Raw genomic sequence first — 24,976 nt, forward strand, 5'->3', positions numbered from 1 at the left:
GATGTATGTTAGTGATTTGTGGAATTGACCAAAAGATAAGGCATTGATTAGTTACAGGATCAAAATGTTATGATGTTCATATCAGAGTTATATTGAAATTAAATTTATATTTAAAATCCTTTTCCCTTTTTGTTGAAGAGTTGAAAAGATTTGCCCTCACTTAGCTTGTCTAGTTCATATGTCATGATTCTAGCTATTTCATGTCTATGTTGTTTGCATAAGTGTTAGAAGATTAAGGGTATTATTTTCTTTGTTGGATTCAAGTGTATTCTTTAACACTGGTAACATATGAATGAATTTGAGGTACACTCGCCTAGGTTTTGCAGAGCCTAAAGTAGAAGAAGGGTCTAGCCTTATAGTTGGCCCTGGTGTCTGACTAAGTATGTTGAATATGGGAGTTAGTTGCCCCTATATGTATTCTATTCCTCTCACTAGGTTTTTGAAACATGACATTTTGAAACACCAACACACTTGAAAGGCATTTTGAGATGAGTGATCTAATAATGGGTAGCTTTACATAAGTAATCAAAATAATCTTTCCAATTGGAGAAAACCCTTAACCTAATTAAAAATGTTTGATCTTATTATTTTTGGAGAATTGGAAACCTCAATTAAATTTTTAAACCAAGAAGTACAAAAGAATAATCCCCAAAAATGGTAGAGAATAATCTATGAAGTCAATGTATGTCTTTAAATCTCTTTCCTAGTAGGGTAAAACACCTTGCGCAATGCACAATAATGAGACTTTTGAGCAACTCCGTTGAAGTGATCTCATTTATAATTAGTAAAGCCCTTTTGTCGTTGAGATTGTCTACCTTTGGTGACCATTGTTTAGTTATTGCTGAAGAATGTACTAAATTTGGGCATCCTAATAAAAAAGGGTTTACAAGAATTAGCAGTCACTTCTCTTTACAAAAAAAAGCATTGCTTCTCAATGATTTTTATCTTTTTTACAATATAGCAATTGAAATCATGGTATTTTAAAAATTTAGTCTCTAAAGATATTTTTAAGATGCTAAATGGAACAATATATGTGTTTGTTATAAAAATAATAATTGTTTTTTTCTCTTAGTATCAGCATAATGTTGGCATATCAGACAAAAAATATATAACAACAAAGATGTGCCTATAGATCAGTTTCTATACACTTCATGTAGTTTCAATACAATAGTGTCCACATCCATTTCTTTATCAACTCCCAAATTTGACGGTAGAAAAGTTTCCAATCATCTTTCATGCACCTGATAAGGTGTTAGCCAATTTTGGTCATCAGAGGCAAGGCCCTCCATTATCATAGGGAGAATGATTATCACCACAGGGATGAGTATCCCAAACATCTAGTGGAATCATTCTTATTGAAACTATTTGAGATTTCTGTATCAGATGTTGAGTGTTTTTTTTGAAATATAATCCAAGTTCACTACAAAATCATAGAAGAAGAAGTTATTAAATGCATGCCCATTTTATTCTCCATTTATTTTGAAATAGGAAGAAAACTTTCAAAGAAGAACTTACTGCATGTTTTCATTTGCTTGTTTGTAGATATATGTCAAATATTAGAAGCAAAAGATAGGGCATGTGGACTCATGGACTGTAGAATTTAAGTAAAAAAAATCTCTCATGTAACACATGTTTTCCAATCTTCCCTCCAAGATCTTTCTCAAACATACTCAACAAGCTTCGTACTAACGTTACAATGGCTTCCTTTAAATTGCAAGTTATGGCCCCACAACATCAATTAACATGTATTCCTCCACTTTTAAGGGTTAAAAAAATTTCAAAATGTACGAAGACTTTCATATTTTTAAATGGTTCTATTTTTGAACAAGAAAGATATTACAATTCAAGCTTTATAAGTTTTTTTTTTAACTAAACAAATGTTTTGCAATATTGAGAGAGAAATGGTTTGGCTCTTTATTAAGAGATCAATGGCTTGGCTTTCTAAATTTTAAGAGGTTATTACCTTAGAATGATTCATATTATAAATATAATTTATTTGTTTTAAATAAAAAAATTATAATTAAAGATGTTGATTTTTTTAATTAGATCTGATTTCCTAACCCACTGCCAAGCTTATAACCCTAAATCCTAACCAAACATATATAAACCTAAATCCATGAAGCAAGATTTTCTCCAAGAAATTGTGCAAATATTTTTCATTCAACATCCATATCAAAATTTATAATAAGTCATTAAGATATTATTTTTTGCATCCTGATAATGGATTGTGGAGTGGGATTCACAATATTGATTCAAGGCTTCACACATTTCTTTCCAACAAGATTCATTTGACCATCTAATAGATAATGGAAATTTTAGTCTTTGACTACAGTCACAAGATCTTACCAATGCTAAACTACAATTTCAATCTCTGAGTGCCCGAATGTACTGTGTAAAAATCTCACAACTAGCAAGAGAATGCCTGAAAGGCATTTTGAGATGAGTGATCCAATAATGAGTAGCTTTACATGAGTAATCAAAATTCTCTCTTCAATTGTGGAAAACCCTTAACCTAATTAAAAATGTTTTATCTTATTATATTTGGAGAATTAGAAAGCTCAATTAAATTTTTAAACAAAGAAGTACAAGAGAATAATTCCAAAAAATGGTAGAGAATAATCTAATCAGAGATATTTCGAGAAGATTATTTCAATGAAGTCAATGTATGTCTTTAAATCTCTTTCCTAGCAGGGTAAAACACCTTCCATGATGCACAATAATGATGAGCAACTCCATTGAAGTGATCTCATTTATAATTAGTAAAGTCCCTATGTTCCCAAGATTGTCTGGCCTGTGGTGATAGGTGTTTACTTGTTGCTAAGAATGTACTAAATTTGGGTGTCCTAATAAACAAGGGTTCACAAGAATTAGCAGTCACTTCTCTTTACAAGAAAAAACATTGCTTCTCAATCATTTTTCTCTTCTACAATATAGTAATTGAAATCATGGTATTTTAAAAATTTAAGCTCCAAAGATATTTTTAAGATGCTAAATGGAACAATATATGTGTTTGTTATAAACTAGAAACAATAATTCTTTTTTCTCTCAGTATCAAAATAACGTTGGCATATAAGACAAAAATTATGTAACGACATAGATGTACCTATAGATTTGTTTCTATACACTTCCTATAGTTTCAATGCATCTGTTTCCACATCTATTTCTTTATTGAATCCCAAATTTGATGGTAGGAAAGTTTCCAATCATATTTCATGCCCCTAGTTAGGTGTTAGCCAGTTTTCATCATCAAAGGCAAGGACCTCCATTATCACAAGGAGAATGATTATCACCGCATGGATGGGTATCCCAATGATCTAGTGGAATCATTCTTATTGAAATCATTTGATATTTCTGTATCAAAGGTTGAGTGTTTTGTTTGAAATATAATCCGAGTTCATTGCAACATCACATAAGAAGAAGTTATTGATGCATGTCCATTTTATTCTCCATTTATTTTGAAATAGGAAGAAAGGTGTCAAAGAAGAACTTGCTGCATATTTTCATTTTCTTTTTTGTAGACATATGTCAAATACTAGAAGCAAAAGACAAGGCATGTGGACTCATAGACTAAAGAATTTAAGTAAAAACAATCTTTCATGTAACACATGTTTTCCAATATTCCCTCCTAGAGCTTTCTCAAATGTACTCAACAAGCTTCACACTAATGTTACAATGGCTTCCTTCAACTTGCAAGTGATGGCCCCATAATTGGATCTACTAACAATACCTCTATCTTTGTTGACTCTACTAGCATATGGTATTGCTATTGCTTATTGTGCTATAGTTACCTCTACTCTTGGTATTGGATAAGCTATTGGCACTAGATATGGATCATAATAAGTGAAATATGCCCTTATTTAGAGATAGGCTAGTAACGATGCTTAAACCCGCATAGAATTGTAGGGCACATATGCCCCCACTCATCCCCACACATGTAGGCCCCACTATCTCTGGGTTGGGTGGGGATTATAGTTCCCCTGCCTGATGTAGCTCATTTGTATGCAAAGTGCAAAGTCATGAGAGATGGTACGAGAGCAAGAGCCATGCCCATGAAGAAGCAGTATGAGAACCCATCTATGTTTAGTATCACACACCAAAATGTGTTAAGCTACCTGTCCAAGTGCTGAAGGAACAACTCGAGGTCAATAAAGCAAAAATTCTTGTTGTAGCCATCAAAGACAGGGGCCTCTTCATCAACACCTAAGGAACCCCATTCTTCCCTTCCTTCTTTTCGCAACCCTTCCTTCTACATGCCCCTAATTATTGCCTACAATTCTATAGGAGAGGCAATTATTGAATTATTGCCCTAACATTCTAGTGTAGTTACCGATCCAAATAGAAAGGACTGGGGTCACCGCAAGTGAAGCGGCCCACCTTCCTTATTGCAATGCAACAACTTATCTTGTTATCTCAGTCCTAACTTATTTTCAGGGCACAGTCATATAACCAGACAAATGATCCCTTATAGGGAAATCTAGGATATTAGGGGAATTCCTAATGGTGTCGATTTATTATAAGGGCATAGTCATTTGTGGCCCCTACTATTCTATGGGGAAGGCTTTCCCGTAGGCAAATAGATAACAACTATTCAACAAGGCTCAACTCCCACCCACGATAGTTGAGGCTAGATGTGATAGTTTTCATCAATTCTATACATAACATGCCTACTCTACTAGCCTTGCATATAATATAGGGATCTTCCAGGTACCACGGTTAGTATTGTAAGGCCTTCTGCAGAGAAGGTTAGGTTGGCCCCTACTATCTATCTAATAGTAGGAACCCAACCATATAATACATCTTCTTGAATCACCAACCAAATGGTATGGAAATGCTCACAGGCAGAGCCTCAAATTATATAAGGCTTCTATGCCAATAGCCTTATAGAATAATGGGGTAGGTCTACTAATGTTATGTATAGAATCTGGTTGGGGCGCTAGCTGGGCACTTCTCTATCAGGTTCTATTGGTGAACCTGACCGACCATCTAGACTCTATATGTAACATGCCTATGCAAATATATCCATAGAATCTTAAAGCTTCTACACCAACATCCCCTTATTGATTTTAGGCTACTTCTACACTAGTTTCACATCAACAACACTTGTTTCTTCTTAGAAGCACATCAACAGATGAAACATCAACAACACTACTATTATTAGGGAAGCAATGACCTTACTATTCTAAAGGGTAGCAGAAAGTTAGTAGAAAACCTACTATTCTAAAGGGAAACACCCCTATAGAATTGTAGGTAACAAAGGCAATAGCCCTAATATTCTAAAGGGGAACCGTACTATTCTAAAGGGTGGGGTTAGGGTTTATGGGTCAAAGAAGGTTACCCAACACAAAAGTTGTGAGCACCCCTTCCTGCACTATTTTTTAAGGTTGTGGGGGCATAAGTTATTTGCTCACAGACTTATGTGGATTTTAGGAGGGATGCCCTTTAGAATAGTAGGGGCTTTGAAGAGACCTTTAGATGGGCAGTTCTTATACTGAACCCCATTTTTCACCCTCATCTCATTTTTGAAATATTATTAAGGAAAGGTCATAAAATGAATTCATGCGGAGCATTGGTACTATAATTTTACTCCTTATTTAAGTCTATATCTAAACAAGGGTGGTTACCCTTCATTCATTAGACATGAAGGGTGGTTGCCCTCCATTCATTAGAAATGGATGGATGTAACTTATAATAAGGATAGTTATAATGCAACCCCCACCCTTTTTCTTGAAAGAAGGGGCACGAGTTGTAACACCAAGGAGTTATAAACTTTTGTTGATAGAGGTACCATACAAGCCACCCGGTGTACATAGTGACAATAGGAAGGAATGTCCCTACAATAATAGGCTACCCAAATGGGTAGCTAGGTGTGGAGAGATGTTACATGTATAGATTAGTGTGGTTTCTCCTTCATCTAGCCTATAGAATAATAAGGTGAGTTCCCTACTATTGTAAGGGTTGCTTGATCTTGAATAGGCATAGAGAGAACACGACTCTCTTTTCTACTAGAAGAGATAGTTCTATGTCATCCACTCTAAGTAGAAATCCATCATCAAGGGATAGTATGCTTAACAACATTTGATGGATTGGGTATCGATTCTCACTTAGAGAAAATCCTGATCGACTCAGGCTAGGGTGTTTGGCATGTGGCTGAGGGGACCCATGATTTGATGATATTATAGAAGCATTGGATTGAGCTAGTTAGAAAGTTTGGACTACGTGTTCACTTTTATGTCGTATCTTGTAAACACTTGTTTTACTGGATCTTGCCTTTGGACAATATTGCTCCAATGAATGTTTGAATCGAAGGGGGGCGTGCTGACACCAAGACTCAGTACTGAGGAAGCATAGTGGACATTGACAAACCAGGCCTATGGGGCAGCATTATTGAATACATAACTATCAAACTAACTCCAACAACATCTTTCTAGTTATGTTTGAAATGTATCTGCCCCATATTGACTAGTTTGAGGTGGAGTCCCCCCCCCCTACCTTATCTACCAAATATAAATTAGTGATGGATGGTATCATATCACCTAAGGGGGATCCAATGACATCCTTAACTATTCCTAACATTGGGCATAATGTAGGGCTCATGTTGGACTTGGGTTAAGAGTTTAATTAGCTAAGTTTCTTTAGATTAGTAGCTACAAATATCTTTTATTTATAGATTTGCTAGAAATAAATAGAAGATATTTATTATGATTGATTGAATCTATTTAGAATATTTTATGAAACTAGCTAGGAATATCTTTCAAATAGCTTTTATTTATCAAATGTAAACAATAAATGAGGAAGGAAAAGGGTGGGAAAAGAGGGAGGAATTAGTTGAGTTGAGCCCACTATTCTAATGAACTATTTCAAAGAATCTATAAAGTTAGTTTATTCTATTTTTCCATGGGGGTAGATAGAAGGTGGTGATGCAAGTAGTTAGAAAGAGAATCACATTGAAGTGGCTAGTTGATTGTTGAGGGATGGCTCAATCCCAAGAAGCTCACTTACCAATTCGCCCACACTACTAATTATAGTCCCACCAACCTCTTAATATCACCTCATTCAATCATTTTCACGAGAGCACACTACTCTAGAAATTGTAAACATTGCCATAGTCATAGCTATAGAATTTATAGGATAGGCTAGGGGTACCCATCTCAAGCCTAGGAAAATAGTATCCCCCTATCCATCCATTGATTAGGTTGGGCTTGGCTACTAGTTCATATTAGGTCATTTCTCCATTGAGTGCATTACTTCTCAACTTGCCGAGATCATCCATCTACTCCACATCAGGGTTGTTATCATATAGGTTGAGCCAAATAATATAGGAGGCAACCACAATCTTGACTTCATCGTAGATAGTGGAGGATAGCATGAACATGGTGCTGGGAAGATACACGGGGCATTTCTAATGAGAGATTAATCAAAATCATAGTTATTCCTCCCTCTTCACCCCAAGCTTCTAGGAATAGGTAAATCATCGACTATGGCTATCACCCACTAATTCTGACCCCTAAGTTGCCCACGGATCTAATCCTCAATCCTGTTGTGGGTTCCCTCTCTCTTCCAATGCTACCGCTAAAGACCAGAGTTGCAAGGGTGCAAAGGCCTAGAGGATAGATAGCCCAACAAAAATATTTTTGATGGCTAGTAGGATTTAGACTACCCCTAGTCCTCTCATTTACAAAGGGGGGTATCCCTTTCATAAATACATACACTCCCTTTCATATACATAGAGGTGGACAACACTCACTTTGGACAATGTATTGTAGACTTCAATTTCACTACTAGTTAATGTAAAGCTCTACTTATTACAGGGGGAGATAGCTACACAAAAATTACTAGAGGCAAGTAGCGAAAGGTTTTTCGCAAGGTCTAAACCAACTTACTTAGCCCCTCCCCATATAGGGCCCTAATAGTACTTACTCTAAAGTGAAGAGGGAAGGCTTGGTAGAGAATGAGATGCCACTACATGGGTTGCATGAGCCCGTGGATTTCAATGGTTACCAAAGTACCAACCCCCTATATTGAAAGGGCTCTCATAAGGCTTGTCCTCTCCTCACTTTACCAACTTAGCCCTACCACCACCCCAATGTTTCTTTCTCAAGAAGTCAGTTGCATTTGGGATCAAAGCTAAAGCATGGATCTAGCCAATGGTGCACATCCCTCACTCTATTGGGCACTAGCTAGGACATCTCCCAATCCTTCTAATTGGCCCATCCTTAGTGTAGACATATCAAAGTGAAGTGAACCATTAACTACATAACATGGTCATGTTGCTCAAGGGCAACACTTGAATACGAGGGCAACAACCCCCTACTAGAATAAGGGCATTGTAGGTAGCACCTTTAGGAAAAAAATTATGATGATTAACACATCACACCTTACCATCCAAATTTCCATATATATATAGTTTAGTTCCACATGTCCTTAGAAGAGTAGGAGAAAACTAAATATGCTCACGTGTTGTATCAATGGCAGATGTGAGGTGGATCGATGGCAAGGATCTTAGGTCGAACAGATGTGATGTACTAATCTTGCTTCCCAACAACCCAACTGAGTGAATCCCCTTCAATCCGTACACCCAACACCCCCATTGGGATGTTGGATTCCCATTTGGTCATCTTGATCCATGTTACATACTAATTAGCGATGGATCTTATGTACTTAACTCAAGGATAATTCAGAGCAAGACTGATCCACCCATCCTAACAACCCAAACACCCAACTCATCCTCCCAACCATTCAGATACTCAAGATCAGCCAATTCATTGAGATATTCATTAGGACTGAGCCTATTGAAATTAGTCATAGGTTCAATCCAAACCCCCACAAAGAGGGGGATCCCCCACCCCAAAATCCATAGAATTGGCATTTCTCTGGTTGACCATACTTTTCCACCCCCCATGATAGATTATACCCCACCCGTCAAAAAAATTGAACCATTTTTGCCACATAACATAAACATATTCTAACTCTATATGAATACACACTCCTCTTGAATAGAATCTAGAGCCCCATTATGGATTACCCCTACTATTCTAAGGTAAGGAGCTAATGTTGCCATTTTTAGCTAGTTTACCAGCTAGTTACCTGATATTGGTACGTAATACCCAACCCACCCTAACCAATACTGCCAAACCAATGGACCATTATCCACTTTTCCCTAACCATTAGCCATTGTCCTTGTACCACTATTTGATTGCCCTAGAATAGTAGGGGCCTTGGCTAATGTTCATTCATTCTTCCATCATCAACCATTCATTCTAAACTAGTAGAAGAACTTCCCTAACCCATCCCTTTTATAGATAGGGGGCTCTCTCCCTAAAGATGGGATGACCTACCAAAGAAGGGCACAAGGGAGGGTCCCTCAACATGCATCCCAATCACCAATCAAATAGGTTGGTGGTTGGTCGAGTGCTCTCCTCTGTCCCTCTAGATAATGTAGAATATATATAGGGTAGCGATTCAATGGGTGTTGTAGAAGGTTGAGCATAGCTATCTCCCTCAATGGGGGCTAGAGGTGCTATGCCATGCTAATGAGTGCTTGAGCCAAGAACAAATGAATGGTGATACCCCTATAGATAGTAGGGAAAAGGACAAGAAAGAATGGATGAGATTGGGAATGGGAATTTGTCTTGAGGTTTCCTTTGATTTGGGAGTGATTGGGGCCACGTTGATTAATTAGGGTCGAGAAAGAAATGTCATCTTCAAGCATATGGCAGAAGTATGCCCATGCCTATGCCTATGCCTATACCTACATAATACACTCACCACTTGCCACTCACTTGCTCTCACTCCACATCAACTTCATGTGTACCTTTCCCTGCCCCTCAGGGATCAATTGGTTGTTACTAGATTACCATTCCTAGTTGTTTTTTGGTTGCTAATGCCATATAACTACATGGTTGTCAAGTCAACACCATTCAATTTGAGGTCAAATGCATGAATGACCCCAGATAGTAGGCATCTGGTCGAGTTCCCTATATAACCCTATGCAGAGTCTCATTGGCATTGGCACTATATAGAGATAGAGATAGATAAGAGATCCTTAGAATAGTAGGGCATTACATATATAGTATTCCCCTATGGACCTACAATTCTATAGGCTATAACCACTACTTAAGCTTAGTCTACTAAATATACTACTATTACTAGTGTTGCTGAGTCCCTTAAAATAGTAGGGCTAGATCAACTGGTTTATTCAAAGTAAGCAACTAAAACTATTGTCTCTATCTTTGCCTTTTCTTATGTTACCACTTACACCCTTGCCTTTGCTAGTGGTGGATCTTATCTATATACGTCACCATCAACTACTTCTATAGTTCCCTTTACTGCTAGTGTTATGGGTGCTGCTACGTATACTAATGCTACCCTTGCTTATGTTGCACCTAGCTCTATTGCTAGACATATTGGTACTGGGTATTGATCTGGATAATGAAACTAGGCTTTCTATGTACCTTGTTGAACTATCTATAATTGTTGTAGGCTATGCTACTAATGCCCAATATATAGGTAGGGTGGTAATGGTGAGTAAGCTTTTGCTAGTATTAAATCTACTTACTATGGGTATGGATCTAGGCCTATCAAAATAGTGGGCCAACGGATCTGATATTAAAAGGGCCCTTTGACCCCTATTATTCTATTATTCTGGCATAATAGGCAAGGGTATGTAGGGGCTTTACTACTAGGTATCAATTTGGCTATGCTAGTACAAAGGTATCCTAGTCCTTCTCTCATATTATTGTAGTGGTGGATTATAAGGTAGTGGTGTAGCAAGAGGCTGTTGCTTGTTCTATTATAGGTACCACTACCCTTGCTTCTAGATCAATAGATAGTGATGTTGGTGCTGGGTCTTCTACTGAACCAACCGATGCTTCTACACACAGGTGGTGCTTACTTAGTATATGCTACTGGTGGATATGTTGCTAGTACTTGTAGCAGTTTTGGAGAAGCTAGGTTAGGAGGGTCTGCTGGTAAAGTTTGTGGTGGGTATACTATTATTGCTACTTATGGTTTAGAATAGTAGGGGCCTTATAATAGTATGCTAGTATTAGTGGTGCTTCCCCTGCAGGCCACTCCATCGACTGCTGCTAGGTATGTTGGTACTAGATCTACTTAGACTGGATCTAGTTCTAGTGCTTGATCTACATAGTAAACAATTGAATCAATGTGTTCATTATAGGGTCAGTGCAAGAAGTTGGGTCTCACTTTTGGCCAAAAAGTGGAAGTGTTTTTCCTATTTTTGAAATATATTCTCAATTGATGCCAAAATTTGAGCCATTTAGAGATTAAATATAAAAAAAATTTAGAAATACAAATTGTCGTACCTAGGATCTTCTTTTTGAATATGTAATTTATTTGTATATCCATATGATTAATTTTTTTTTGGTATGGGTCTTTAAAAACCACTTTTTCAAAATGCATGTTTCAAGACCATACCATGCTCGTGTATGAACACCATAATTTGATACAACTAAATGAATTTTTGTGAATCCTTTTAAACAAAGTTACCTGACACACCAAAGATTGATGAGAAAAAATTTATTAAATTTTCTAATGAATATTTATTTATTTATTAATTTTAAATTGATGATTAAATTAATTTCTAAAACCTCTCTTGTACGGACGCCATAATTTAATCAATTTTAAATTTTTTTTTTTTAAAGAATTGTGTGAGGATTAATGACATGTAAATTAATCTACAAAATATGAAAAATTTAAAAAGTTATTAAAGTTTTAGTGAATGTCACTATTTAACATTTAAGAGATACTTTTGATTAATAAATAGTGAAAAAATAGCAAATGAACTCGTAACACTATAAAATTTACATTTTTCTAATTAGAACAATAGGACCTATAATGGGTTTTTGTTTTGTCAAAAAATTCAATGGGGATGACCATATAAAAATTATGACAATCCCTAAAATTGTTGATTAAATACCTTAGTAAAAAATTGGTTGATAAAGGCATAGGGTTGGTGGGACCAAGCCTATGCCATGCCTTTCCCCCAGGCAAAACCCCATGCAAATTCACGCTCATTCCAAATTCCCACCCATGTCTCTATAATCGAGCACCCAATTTGCAATTCAAAAATTAGGTGTTCGATTCAAATTTACCAATTAACCAATTAACCAAATCAAGCACCTGATATTTAAACATTCAGATACCCAATTGTTTAAAAATCAAGTGCCCAATTTATAATCAGGTACCTGATTGTTTAAATATCGGGGACCCAATTTTTAAATAATTGGGTACTTGATTCTAATCTACCTGTTGGGGCCCAAAAGATGCCCCACATACCATTTTTCAATGATTGAATTGATTGAATGCCAATTTCAAACTGCAACAACAAATTTCTATCATAGTTATTGTATTTTCTTTTCTTCTTCTACAATTTGCAAGCTATTGATTCAAATTCAAAATTGGTGCAAACATGGACTCAAAACAACAAAGAAAGAAGAAAATAAAAGTTCTAACAAATGAGGAGATTGCAGCAAATAAAGAGAATGAAGCACAATGTCAACGAGAGAGAAGATAAAGAATTAGAGAGTTGAGCAATGTTTCAAAGGAGAAAGACATTGAGGATACCATGATGGATGAAGAGGTTGAAGAAGAGAACTCAATGCAAGGAGATTCAGGTGCACATTCTAATCAAACATTCAATACAGGTGTGCCTCCAAAACCTCAAATTTTTTTTCATGATGAAATTGGTGATTTTTTAGAAGTAAGTTACGATTTAAATGATTTAGATTTTCTTCATGAGAATAGATTTCCAAATGATCATGCATAATAAAATCCAATGGAAATGCATGCCCTGAAAGAAATACCAAGAAAAAATGAAAATGAGATTCAAATTCCAAATAACAGTGAAAATGAAATGCCAATTGAAAAGAACAATTGTATGAATGTAGACATGGAAACATCAATTACTGAACAAACACATTAGAATGATACTGAAGTGCCTGAACACAAATTTCATTTTCCTAATGATATGCTAGATAATCTTGAGGGATTGGTTTCATGGAGACAAATTAGAACACATGTTAATAGATTATATAGACATTTTTTTTATATTATAAGAAATTTGGGTTTCAATGTCAGTTGATGTTGGAATTAATTAAAATGTCTAAAATGCGAAAGTTAATGAAAATGTTAGGAATGTATGCAAAAACCAAGAATAAAAGCGAGTCTTAAAAACAAGTTATATCCACTATTACTAGTGCCTTTGATGATATCGAAAAGAGAAGTCGCTCTAAAGATAAGAATACAACACAACGAGCAATAACAATAGCTTTAGTTAACAAATCAACAACTAACAAAAGAATAATTAGTAATAGAAGTGGATATCTTAATGTAAATCATAAGACTTTAGAAAGAGTTGTAAAGAGAAGGTCTAACTTTGAATGTGATCTAGCAAATATTTTGTGGACTTGTAGTGGTAGACTCCCGAGATGTGATATGAAACTTACTAGTGAAGTCAAAAGTTTGGTTGAAATTTTTTGGCATGATAATACAATAGTATCACCTAATTCAAGAGATGTTCTTAAATTGAGAGTTGACTCAAAAATATGTGAGCCACATCCTAAACACCTTTTAGACATGACTCAAACTGAATTGTTCAAAAAATTTGTAGATGGTAAGGTGTTAACTATTACCATTAGTCAAAGATCTTTTGAAAAGTGTAAACCATGGTATGTAAGGATTAACAAGGAAAGAATCATATGTTGTTGTAAAACTCATGTTCAATTTCGTTACCATTATGATGTATTTTGATCTATATGTGGTAACATGCATAGTAAACAAATGTTGAAGGGATGTGGTATAAAAATACCACCTTAAACTATAAAGGATTTCATATCAGGTTTGTTTTGTAAGCCACCTAATGATTAATACTTTCTTTTCAATGCATGTCTTTCTAGTATATGTGATATGTGTGGCAATCTTTCTTTGTTAGATCAATGTTTGCATGAAAATTCTTTGACTACTTTTGGACAACAATTAGTTGATGTAAAAAGATTCAAAACTATTGAATATCCATTGAAGGATGGGAAGATTGGAAGCAGGTGTGATCTAGTTATAGATAAAGTTAGTTGTCATGCATTTATGGATGAGTTTAAGAGTGTGATCATACCAAAATATGTTAAACACTCTCAATATGCTAGATGACTTGATGGATAATTTCACATATGTAAGAATAAATTTTTGATTGGTACTATACTTTTAGTTGTTGACTTTGCAAAGAACTACACACTTGCACTGCAAGATGAGGTACAACCACAATATTACAATTCAGTGCAAGTAAAAATTTATGTTCATATAGTTTATAGGCATGCACCTAATAGTACAGAGGAGGATTGAGAAATATTGAGAGAGTATCATTTCTATATGAGTGATAATAAACTTCATTCATCTGAGTTTGTCCAATACTATTTCAAGGTCTTTTGTGATAATTTAAAAGAGATACAAATTTAAATGGCACAACATTGGATATGGTCAGATAATTGTATAGGAAAATTCAAGAATTTTAGAATGTTCTATTGGTTGAGTAGGACACATAAAAAAACTAATATCTAACATTTTTAGAGTTTTTTTGAGGCTGGACATGGTAAAGGAGAACATGATGGTGTTGGTACATGCATGAAGAGAGCCCTTAGTAGAGAGCAATTAAAATTTGAGGAAAAATCAAAATTCAAAAATGCACATGAGATTGTTGAATGGTGTAACAAATATTTATAGACAGGATCAAGTCAAACCTCTACACTCAATCATTTCTTCTACCTAGTTGAAGAGAAGAATATCCTTTCAAGATATGTCTGTGAAACAATTAGTGGGTCAGTGAAATGGCATTCATTTAGGAGTTCAAATTCTAATAGTTGGACTATATGGACTAGGGAGCTTGCTTGTTTTTGTTAGTTTTGTCTTGTAGTTGAATGGGAAGAATGCAAGAATACAGAATGTGCTGAAGATTGGCAACAAAAATCATTAGCACCTACTGACACACATTTTCAAGATGATATAGTAAATGAAGGCCAGAATGTTACTTTTGCATCAAAAGACTATGGTCATACTTAAGACCTCATACAACCTGATATGCATAATTAAATTAAATTTTGTTGTGATCATGCTTCAATTTATATTATCTATTTATGTACATGTCATTAATATAATTCAACTACATGTCTTTAATATATTATTTATATATGTACACATGTGATTAAAGCATTTATGTACTTTATCTTATCTTGTAGGACATGTTTATGCTATTATTGCACCTAATGATAACAATGAAAAGACTGAGTATTGGCTAGCTAGATGTGTGGAACCTAAGAAAAAATTGATATGTCATCAAGTAGATGATGATAGTTTTAAGTATCTAGTTGGGTCTATCATTGTAGCTGGCACCTGGCTATGTACATACCTAACAAGAAGAAATGGCTTACCAACATTTGAAGACTACCAATCCGAAAAGAAGATTTTACACTATTCTCATTTGGTTGTGGCAACGAATATCAAATTAGAAAGATACAAAGGGAGACCCTCTAATAAGGTATTATGGATAATTTCAATGGATGAGCATGAGACAATCATAGATGAATTGCAAAAGAGAGAGGATGCAAATGATAAAATGGGGTGACTACATTTAAATCAAACACATGTAATTTTTTCTTTATTGTGCTATTTTTATATATGTACTTATATAATTTAATTACATGTACGTATGTGTTGTCAATAGAAAATTAGAGAACTTATATATACCTCTTATTCAGGGCTCAATTACAATTTATGCAAATTTAAATGTTAAGGTGGATTGAACATCAACATCTTGTGCAATTATAAATAGTGAGAACATATAAATTACACATATTTACATTGTTAAGATCTTAGCTCATATTAATTTATGCTTTTATTAACGTGTGTTTTTGTTTTACAATTTTATTTTGTAGGACCTCATTTGAAGAAATGCATTGAACCAATTTTATATTTTTAGTCCACTTCTGTTTATGTCATTAACATTGTCTTACATATATTGTGAAACATGTTGTAAACATTTAAAAACAAGAGTTTACTTCTATTTGAAAGTTAAAGGTGTGCACTTGATATTATAAATTAATTGTCAATTCAAGGAATGACCTCCTACATTTTTCCATTACTTTTACATTTAGACATGTTTAAATTAATGTTTCTATATAAATAATTAAAATTATTGTTCATGTACCATATACTTACAAAATGTGTCATAACATGAATAAAATATGTCGCAATAAAGAAAATGGTTCATACTTACAACATGATAACATAATAATCTATACTACATACACTAGCATGATAAGAAGTTGTAAAAAAATAGTACATGGTCTAACATGTCATAACATGATCTATGAAGTTAAATAATACATATAATACAGTTAACTGTCCTAATACAAAGTGTATCAAAATAAAAATTATGTGTCATAAAAACACAATCTAAAGGTGCCAAGAAGGCCTAATCTATCTAATCTGCAATCCTCTTTAGTCCACATGAAGAGGACTCAGATGGATCATCCTGTGTAACATGACCTATCTCATTATGTGGGACACCCTATGAGGTAGATGGATCATCCTATGTAACATGAGGTGTCTCATCATGTACATGCTTAATTGAAATGGGTTTCAAAATCTAGCTTGCAAATAAATTAAATATTCATGCTACATAATAAAAATAATACCACATGAGATGGGTGTGCCTCTATAATGGGAGGAGGTGCACTGTGAAAGCTACCAAATGTGGCAGTGGCGAGGTCCTATAATTTATAATACATACATTTTTAAAATTTGATAACTCAGAGCATAATGAATTATGTATGTACTTAAATCACTCGATACTGACCTCAAAGGATGGTATAGGTACCTCCATTTCTCTTAGTCCCATACTCTCAACAACACTCATTGCAACATAGTCCTAAAATTATGGATACATAAATGTTGAGTCCAAATTATATATACATGAATTACAAAGTACATAAACTAAAAAGTACATAATTTACACTACAATTTTTATAAACTATAAAAACATGTATACATATCATACCTGAGCAATAGCCAATGTCACAAATGTGTCTAAAGATATGCTACCATGATAATCATCAACATGTCTCACATGGTCAAAAGATGGAGTCAAAAATAAACTATACCAAGGCCTATATGGATAGGTATGATCCATCTCCTGTTCATAAAACCAAAACACATAAAATTATACATGAACCAAAGTTGAAGATTATAAGTTAATAATAATGTGTACATAAAAATAGTACAAATTATTTGTCTTGAGTCAAAAGTTCAAACCATAGTTATTTGAAGTTGTGCCTCAGTGGTCAATGGATCAAGACCTGTACACACATCAAACTATGTAGTAGATAACAATCCCTACAAAGTCAGATAAAAAGAATATATGAGCACATGCTATTAAATTTGAGTTTGAATGTTCATTATTTACAGTGTAATTCAAAGTGCATACCATATGAGGGATGCCAACATCTGTAGCTCTCAAAAGAAGACTATACTACCTCCTAGGAGGAACAATATCATCCATCCTTAGTTATTTCAAAATCAACATATATTAATATGGTTAATACAATTACATATGTATATATAAAGTAAATGATTATGTACTTTATTTAAATTTTAATTAAAATTTTACCTACTGCTCTTGACTGTCTCCAAGCTCTCCCTATAGAAGGTCAACAAATGATGACACATCAATATCATCACTACCATTAGCATAAGCATTGTATGCATCATCATCAAAATCAGCACCCTCAGCATAATGGTTATCATGTGCCACATTAACATCACTCTGGGGGCCTCTGCATATATCTCCACAACTAGTACAAATGTCCAAGTGGATAAATACCTCTCGCTTGCATCCACTGGTCTACTAAATTGCCCAAAAGGGCACTCAATGAGGTAGGAGCAGATGACACTTCTCGATGATGGTGTGGCATTGGGACAATTGGTGCAAGAAGAGGTACAAGAGGCTAAGGCCATAAGTGATATCTCGTATTATTTCTCAGCTTTTCCCTAGGCCTATCTTGAGGCATCCCTCCACCAACCCCCTGAAATGATCTAATATTAAAATAGTTGGATTTCAAACCCAATTCAAATTCAGCCCATAGCTTCCTAAGGAAGTACATGGGCACCTCTTGATTTGTGTGTGGTAGATGTTCAAATACCATCCACCACTACTCCCAAAAGTGTGTTGATATACGTGGATGTGTGCACCATCTAATAGAAATGTGAGGCTTCTTCTCTCTAATTTCAAGACTAGTCTTAGGGTTTATAAAATATTTTGTAAAATGTCATTTATTTATTTTGAGCTTATGAACCTCTCTATAGGATAGGCCATCAGAATAAAAGGCACACATTTTTTGCCTCCATAATCTAAAGCTATCAACATCACAATCCGAATGATCAATAGAGTGAACAATGCCTTGCATACTATCTGTAAGGTGAAGTAAGGTGGGCGGGGGGCCTCGTGCCTAATGGTCTCAATATTGCGCATGAGGTCATGAAGGTTGTGCCTCATGCTCTCCCTTAGATCCTCTGCAGGAGGTGCTAGAGGAGGACTAGGTGGTCGTGGAGGTGGGGGTGGAGGTGGAGGGGGCAGAGGCTGAGGTGGGGGTGGGAGAGGGGGAGGGATGGGGGTGGGTCCATCAAATATAATCTGCATATATGTTTAAACAACATAAAAAATCACAAAATTACTATTTAATAACATAAATCTAAAATATCAATTATATAAATGCATAGATCTTTAAAACCATATCAATTAAATAAATAAAGTTAAACAGTATGTAAACTTTAATTTAATGCTAATTGAACATTATACCAAATTTAAGCCTAATCATAAAATAATACTCCAAAAAACTATATTAATAAATCAACTTAAATGTGAATTAATAAAAATATCTTATATAAATATGTTTATGATTATACCTTACAAGATTTGTATGATTAAGGTTCAATATTAAAACAATTAGGATTGAATATATAAATAAGATTGTGGTTTGGGTTAGGGTTTAAGGTTGTCAAAATGGGTAGAGTAATTACCATTATGATTGAGGCACAAAATATAAGATTTAGGATTAGCATTATGATTGGGGCTACTCTTTTGGGGTTAAAATGCATGATTTTCCTTAATGCTAAGTGTGCGCATCTTGAATGAGATTCCCTTATCACTACTAATTCTATGTAATTTATAATATCGCACATAATTATTGTTTTAGAAAATGGTTAAGACTAATCACATAGATGATAATAAAATGTTACAAAGATATTTGCATTTTCCATATATACCATAAGGTAATGGGAGTTGAAATGTCGTAGAAAAAGGGTTGCAAAAAGAGTCATAAGAAACAACATGGACTAAGAAAGCATGGCATACAATCTTAGAAATCTAGATGGTGATCAATATCATTACTCAAAAGTGGAGTTAATATGGTCATACCACTAAATGGAAGAGGGAAGTATTATGACATTTAATTTCCCTTAGTGGCCATATCCAAAAGTGGAAGGGTAGTATGCATTGGTAATGTAAAGATGGAAATGACAATTTCATTTTGTTTATTATTATGGAAAACATGGTTTTATAAAAAAAAAAAAAAATTTCCTTTCCATTCCAGTAGTGACACTCTACACTTAAGGTGCCATCATATGGATATGTTGATTAGGATTACTCATATAAGACAAAAAAAATGCTTTTCTTAGGGGCAATTTTGGAGAATAATATATTAAAAAGGTTGATTTTTGGACATGAGCTAGTAATACATACAATCCATGTGAACACTATCATTGCCATATTTTTTGTACTCCTATTGGATCTTAGTAAACCAAAGGAAATGACATGTGCTCTATGAATTAAACTATTCAAAAGGGTTTCTCAAGAGGTTTAGACGTTACAGAACTATGAAGTGACATGTAGAAGACAAAAGGAGGTGAATTTTTTTTCCCTTCTCAGATAGGTGATGTTTCAAGAATTGAATAGAAGTGTCCATGGTGGTAAGATTTAGTGTCCATGTAAAACTTAATATGGAAGGAGCATGCACATCAAAAACTCAACATATAAAGCACATGCACAACCTACACTTTTCATAGAGCCTTTCTACATTTTACCACATCATTGATTCAATTGTTAATATCAACTAAAGAGGTCCACAAAATACCATTAATCAAATACACATAAATAATTACTAAGAACATAAATAAATAATCATAACAAGAATAATCAAATATTGAGATAGTTATTTCTAAGAATCTCTCACTCATTGAATATCTTTTAAGAGTCAACTAAAATAACAAGATATCAATTATTAGGGTCCATGAGGCCTATCAACTCTAAATGCCACCTGAACTTGTGTATGCTCAAAGGTTTTTTCAAGGTAGTTATAAAACATTCATCTAAGTGTCAACTTTCTCCAATTTTACATTTCTATCTCTACCATGTCTCACGTGAGAAAAATGGTGTTGGATGTCCATGTTTTTTTCTCTCTTATGGAAGATTGGATTCTTTGTCAAATTTATGACACTCTAGCTATTACAATAGATAGTTATATGTTTTCAAACCTAGGATTAAGATTACTTTCCATTATGGACCTAAGCACTATTATGGTTACCTGACTAGGGATCATGTGTTGAGTTTAAGATTGGAAGTTACAATTAGAATTATAGTTTAACATTTAGGATTAAGTTTATTAATTATTAGGGTTAGGTTTCTCAATTTTAATTATATAATTTGGTTAAATTTTAATCAGTATTAGGGTTAGGCTTAGAACTATGGTGAGAGTGAGATTTTACATCAAGGTTAATACTATGTTTACAGTTAGTGTGTAGGTTTATTAAAAAAGATATGTTCATCAAATTATTGAAAATTTTGTTGTAAAATTTATCTAACTAAATAATGAAATGATAAATGGTTACGATGGTCTAGATAATTTGGAGTAGGGGATTTAAAATTACATTTGATTTGGACCCTGAAACATCAAGTTTATTGAAAATCACAAATATAATTCAAGAGCTCATCTACGTTTAAATGTCTTATGTAATTTGGGCCAAGGTTGTGTTAAGGATAAATGGTTATGTATGATTGTTTAGGATTAGAGATTTATTTAATGTTAGGATTAAGGAGTTGAGCTTACAATTAGAGTTACATGAATCTAGGGTTTAGAGTTAAAATTATGGTTTTAAGGTAAGGGAGGACATTAAATACTTAGTTTTATGTTTAGGGTTTAGATTAAATTATTGTATAGTTATGGTTAGGTTTCTCAATTAGACTTAGGAATATAGTTAGTTTTACTTTCTTTTTTATATGGTTTACAAACTAATTTATAATTAATTACTATTTAGTTAAAATAAATATAAAATATCAATGTAATTACATGTTTAAACAATCTAATTTACATCTATCTAATCATTCAACATTATAATTTTTATTAAATACATCGAAACATCTAAAGATAAAACTATTAATAATGGAAATTTACAATTTTACGTATTAAAAGTGAAAAAGTACAATAAATTGACAAAATTATAAAGTGTAAAACTTAAAACAATGAAATAAAATAGTACAAAATAAAGTAAAATACCTAGTACATTGAAAAAGAGCAGTAGGGGGTTTGTAGAAATCCAAAAATGGGCTCCCGTTTCTATGCTAAAATTGGGCTCCTATTTTGCACTGAGTAAAAATGGCCAAAAAACCCCCAAAAAGTAGGTTTTGTAGTTTTCTCAAAATCGAGTATCTAATTTTATATAAATTCATGTACCCAATTTTTAAAATGCACTTTGGGCACCCAATCCTATTCAAAAATTGGGCACCCAATTGTTTAAATAATGATTGGGTGCCTGAATCATAATGGGTACCCAATTTGTTAAAATCGGGTACCCATTTTCGAAAAGGTCTCATTCCATGAAATTGAGTTCCATAGAATTGTGACCCAAGTTTATGATCTTACCCTATAGGAAAACCCTATTATCTATTACCCCCTACTTGGGGTGGACATTTGCTTCTGCATGCATAAAGTAGATGGAGTTTTTGAGTCACTTGTTGGGGTGGCTGGATGTGTGCTAGGAGACTGGTTGGGAACCAAGATGGTATCAATACTGCTCGACCAACCTAGGCAATCCATTCTGATGAACCCTACCTAGTCCTTCAATTCTTGATTAGCTTGAAAAAGCCTGCTGTTCTATAGTTGTTAGGTCTATTGCTAGCTACATTGCTTACTATAAGGTGAGGCACCCCCTTTTCTATTTATAGAGAAATTGGTTCTTGGGTGCGGTGTGCTCGCTCTCTAACAATCTCTCAAACTTATAGGGATGCCTATTGGAAGCCAAGCCTATAATTGGTGCTGCTTATCCTTTCAGGTGCTATGACCATAGAATTGTAGGGGCCTAGTCAATTTGGGTAGCTTAAACTAGTAAGACTAATAGTTCTTTCTCTACAAGATGCCCTAACCCCTACCATACCTAACCTAAAAATTATAGCCCATACCCATACAATCCTTTTAGGCTAGGGGGCTAGGGCCTATTATTTTATTGCATCCGCCCCTATAATTTTATGGGAAAAATGGGCAGCCCTACTATTTTATGGCCCCTACTATTCTAATGGGTGGTCTACATAGTTGTGTTCTTTCTAAATCGTGGAGAGATGGCCCTACAATTCTATGGGCCCCTACTATTCTAATGGCAATAGAATGCACGATAATAGTACCTTTTATTCATTACTAGTTCATATAGAGATTGGTAGAGTGCATGCATAACGATCATCATTGGATGACAACTCAAAAGGGAAATGCAGTTTAGTTTAGTTTAGTTCCCCATCTACAATGCACATTTGATTCCATCATTATCGAAGAGTAACAATCGTCATTGAAGTTTAGAATAGTAGGACCATAGTAGAAGTTGATCAAACATGCAATGCCCCTGTGAGCACCTCACCTCAAAATTCTATGGGTGCCTATCCCCTTATAATAATAGAAGAATAGGCACCTAGCCCTATCATTTTATGGTATGGATCTGCCCAGATAGATATAATAGTAGGGTAGGGTCCATACCATAAAAGGGATCTAGGGATGGATAGGATGCCTGGTTGGCCATAATAGTAGGGTAGGGTATGGTAGGGCCCATCCTATTATTTATAGGCCATGGGGGCTAGGGGATGGACCCCTACATGTGCATGCATTCACATGTACACTGCTACAAGTTTGACTGTGTAGGGTAAGGACCCTATAAAAAATTCTATATGTAACATGCAAACCTATAGAATAGTAGGGGGTAGGGAATCTAGAAGGGGGCCTGCCTACACATGGAAGAATGAATGGACACTAAGGGTGTTATCTATCACAAGCTTATCGACTCAAAATGAAACTTACTAAGCTTTGGCCCCTACGGCTTGCTAAGATCCTAAGTCTCCAAGTGGGCCCTCTTGGCCACCAGCGACCTTGGCTACTTGGGGAATCCTACTCCTGTGCATGTGTGTCAACTTGCAGCTTAGTGGTCCACTGGATTTTTGTCTCCTTCCAGTTTTGAGTGTCTTCTTGGATAGTTATAATGGCCCATAGGTACAGGATGTACCTTATGGGGGTGGAATGACCTAGACATAGTCATTTCAAACACTAATTGTTTAGTCCATGGTCCTTTGGATGTTTAATGCAAGGCCAAAAATTGGAATGTACTGCTACCCATGTTCCCATCCTTCACTTTAGGGCCTATCCCTCAGTGTGGTTAGTACTAAATACTTTTAGGCAAGTGGCAAAGCTTACACCTATTAACTGATTGTGTTCACTAGGGCATCTTTCCCCTTCCCTTTTCTTCTTGCTCATGTGTGAATCGCCAAAGGTTTTGAGAGTCAACTGAGCATCTCATCCATTAGTGAGAATTTTTCCTGCATCCAATCCCCAATTCTTTTTCACCCCAACCCTTCTTTTTTATTGTGGGTGCCTTGTATAATCATGTTGGATGAGCAACAACTACTTTGTCACAGTACTTACGGTCTAACAGGTCACACTTTGGCCAAGTATCCTACAAAAATACTCCCAAAAGCTACAGCGATTAAAGGAATAGCCATAGGAATGGGCACATCATGACATTGTAAGATGTCTCACTCGAATGGATTTTTTGGTGCTAGAAACATAAGAAAAAGTGAATGGAAAGAGTAGTGAGAAGTGGAAAAGATAGAGACACTTCCAAACTAGAAAGCGAAGATCCCATTGATGGTATATTTTGTGTAAGCAAGCTTTGAGATCACATCTTTGGAATAAAATCCATTGAGGGAAGGAAATTCGATTGGGGATGGGTTGCTTATGAGCATCATAGTGTAGGTCAAGGGTAACGAGGAAGCAAGACACCCCATCTTGCACATATCTTGCTCATCTGACATGGCATGAATCACTGAACTTGCACTTGAGGATGGTAATGCCTTGGAAAATACATGATTCATTAAGTGAAAGATGCTAACTGAATAGTTGGGAATATCATATGCAAAGATCATATACCCTAATTGATTGCGAGTTGAATAAGCTATGACCCTCTTCAAATTGTTCTGTAATATTCCAGTGGTTGTTGCGGAGGATGATATCATAGCCCTTGCAAAAGGAATCATAGATAATGTCGAATGCATTGCCAACCACATTCCCATCCTTCTCTTTAGGGCCCATCCCTTAGTGTGGTCAGTAGGGAAGAATTGTAACAATAGAGAGTAATTAACATACATTCCTCTACTTTTAAGGGTTAAAAAACCATCATAAAAAAATGTATAGAGGCTTTCATATTTTTAAATGGTTCTATTTTTTAACAAGCAAAATATTACAATTCAAGCTTTATAAGTTTTTTTTAACTAAAAAAATGTTTTGAAATATTGGGAGAGAAATGGTTTGATTCTCTATTAAGAGGTTAATGGATTGAATTTCTACATTTTAAGAGTTTATTACCTTGGAATGCTGCATATTATGAATAT

The sequence above is a fragment of the Cupressus sempervirens genome, chromosome 6, assembly GCF_028749045.1.
Source record: "Cupressus sempervirens isolate cs-2001-9-10 chromosome 6, ASM2874904v1, whole genome shotgun sequence".
NCBI lineage: Eukaryota > Viridiplantae > Streptophyta > Pinopsida > Cupressales > Cupressaceae > Cupressus > Cupressus sempervirens.